Here is a 2,661-nt window from a genome sequence, read left to right on the forward strand (position 1 = left end):
GCTTGGCGACTCCGCTAGGGACGGCTAGAGGGTTCGGGCTCAATTCCGTTTGCTTGCTTGCATGTTTATTTATCGCTTTCTGTACATTTATTTTAAGCATATTTATTTCGCGCACATTTATTTTACGCACTTGCATCGCATCATTCTAACGGGTTTCTAGGTATCTCGTCCGAAATCCCACTGGTGCCAAAATAGGAAGCTAGGTTAGTCAGAGGTTTCGAGTAAGGGAACGGATCGAGTTGGCTATGCCACCGAACCGGCCCCCAAAGATCCTCGCTCGATTTCAAGGAATTCACACCCTTGAGTCGGGAGCCCCCATCCATAGATAGCACGGTCACTGTAACACCGAACCATGCATCGTGCTATGCCTCCATACAAGCCTTCAACCCGACGCCGACAACAGTCCATCGAGTCGGCCTAAGTGCCACTTGAGTTTTTTCTATTTCAAGAGCGATGTACCTTGTAATTTGTACTAAGCTGTGGGCATTTACTTTCCTCTGCATATATGCATCATGCAGTTTTCAAAACACACTAGGATGTCGTTTACGTTGACAAGTCCTAAGCAGATTTTCTTATCGTCTTGGTAAGGGACGCCTCGCTCGGCCTACTGCCCGCGCCTCGACAGAGTCCACCAGCACACAAGGACCTCACCGACCCGCCACGAAATGCGGATGGCGTATACTCTGGGATAGCATGATCGACCTCACCAACACTAGGTTCGATTACCGAGAGGTTGCTAAGAGATGAGGAACTCGCCGGCCAACCACAACTTGGAGGGAGCTCTCCCAAACCCGCGACAAGCTACAGAGATACGATCAAGAGCTCGTTTGAGCGAACGCCGCCCTGGAGAGGTCTAGGAAAGGGCCTCATGAAGGCCCACACATGCACTCTATAATAGATGTCTCCGCAAGGCCCTCACCTAGATACGATGCTTTCCGAGGCCGCGCTCGCTCAAATCCCGAGTGTGGTGGCAAATCACCTTAAGGTTCTATTTTACAAAATTTGCATTGTACTTTGAACCTTTTGAGTCAATGTGAACGACAACATTAGCTTTTGAAAACTCATGCATTACATGCATCCTATCCATTTACTGTTTTACACGACAATTAACACTACCACACGGTAGACAAAGTTGTGACCGCCTTTGTAGGTAGACCTCTCATGGTCCTCACCCTTCCTCCATGGCGAGACGATCAGTAGCTCAAGGGCCAATCATCCAAGCAACACTAACTCCCCATTAATCCCGCGCAATCGATTACGTCATTGCATGGTTGAGCACACGTCCCTCCATGCTGCAAGTGCTTCCATCAGCACAATTGAGTGTGCCCTTTCCGCGTCGTGCGAGCACACCCCTACCTTGCCCATGCACGCATCCTCGACACACCTTGTGCATGTCTCTCAGTGTGCTTGCATGACGCCTACCAGGCCAGTTCGCTCCCCTACGCTGTTGCATTCAAATTATGAATAGTTCTTGTTCCTTCATTACTTTTCCTCTTCCCATTGCAGGAAATAACTGACAAGAAGGCAACTTGAACCTTGAACGACCACAATCAAGACAATGAACACTTCCCGTCCAGCACCTTGGAACTTCGACATCGAATCCCAACCCTCCCTCCACAAAAGATCACAGGCAACAGCTCCGATGAACAGAGCATGGCCCTGCCCACCCGCCGCGAAAGTCACTAGCACAGTCACATCTCCGACCGGAGAATGATCCCTGCCCACCCGCCGCGACAGTCACTAGCACGGTCACATCTCCGACCGAAGAATGATCCCTGCCCACCCTCCGCTGTGGCCATCAACCAGCCACTGGGGCAACATGCACTCTTCCCTAAACTCTCTTTTACATTTATTTATATGCATTCCCAAACGAGCTCTCGGCATGAACAAATCCTTCACGGGCGCACTAGGACAGCCTCGAAGACGCCCTGTTGGTTCTATCGGAATTGTTCGATTCGTCTGTCCTCATGGGATTCGGCTTCTCGAGCCTTCCCTAGGATGGCTGCTCATGCCAACCCGCAATCGGGGAAAGTACACCTATGTGGCCCCTAGCCACGGTCTGCCCACTCCAGGGTGGCGATGACTAGATCTCGGAATTGAGTGTCCCCCACGCGCGGCACCCCATGGGTCGCACGTTGGACAAGAGGATTTTCCTATGGGTCCACTCCACATTTCTTACCGCATATTCCACCGATTAATCACCTAATGCATCATCTTCTTTGTCATCTCTCACAGGGTCACGTCGGTCACGGGCAAAGAACGATACACAGGTTCACATCTCCCTGAGAATTCCTCTCGGACCATTTCCTCATACTTCGATGAGGGAGGTTTCCGACGAATATGTACCCCAACAAAGCCGAAGACAGAGACAATCGAACAAACCGTTCAACCTCGACGCATGCGTCTCCACCGAGATCGAGCGGCACCTCGGGCAAATCGGGCCTTCCCCACTGCAAAGACCCATCACCGACAACATGCAACGATAAGCCCCGATGCAGGACACATTCGGCTTCAAGAGCGCCTATCCTCCAAAGGGCACCCTCCACGGGAGCGACAACGCACGATCGGGAGCGGCGATCGTACAAGACACCCGACACAGACCACAAAGATTAGGGCATCCCCGTCCAACATTCACGCGGGGGCAACCTTGATCACCCACAC

Source organism: Punica granatum, chromosome 1 (genome assembly GCF_007655135.1).
Source record: "Punica granatum isolate Tunisia-2019 chromosome 1, ASM765513v2, whole genome shotgun sequence".
Lineage (NCBI taxonomy): Eukaryota > Viridiplantae > Streptophyta > Magnoliopsida > Myrtales > Lythraceae > Punica > Punica granatum.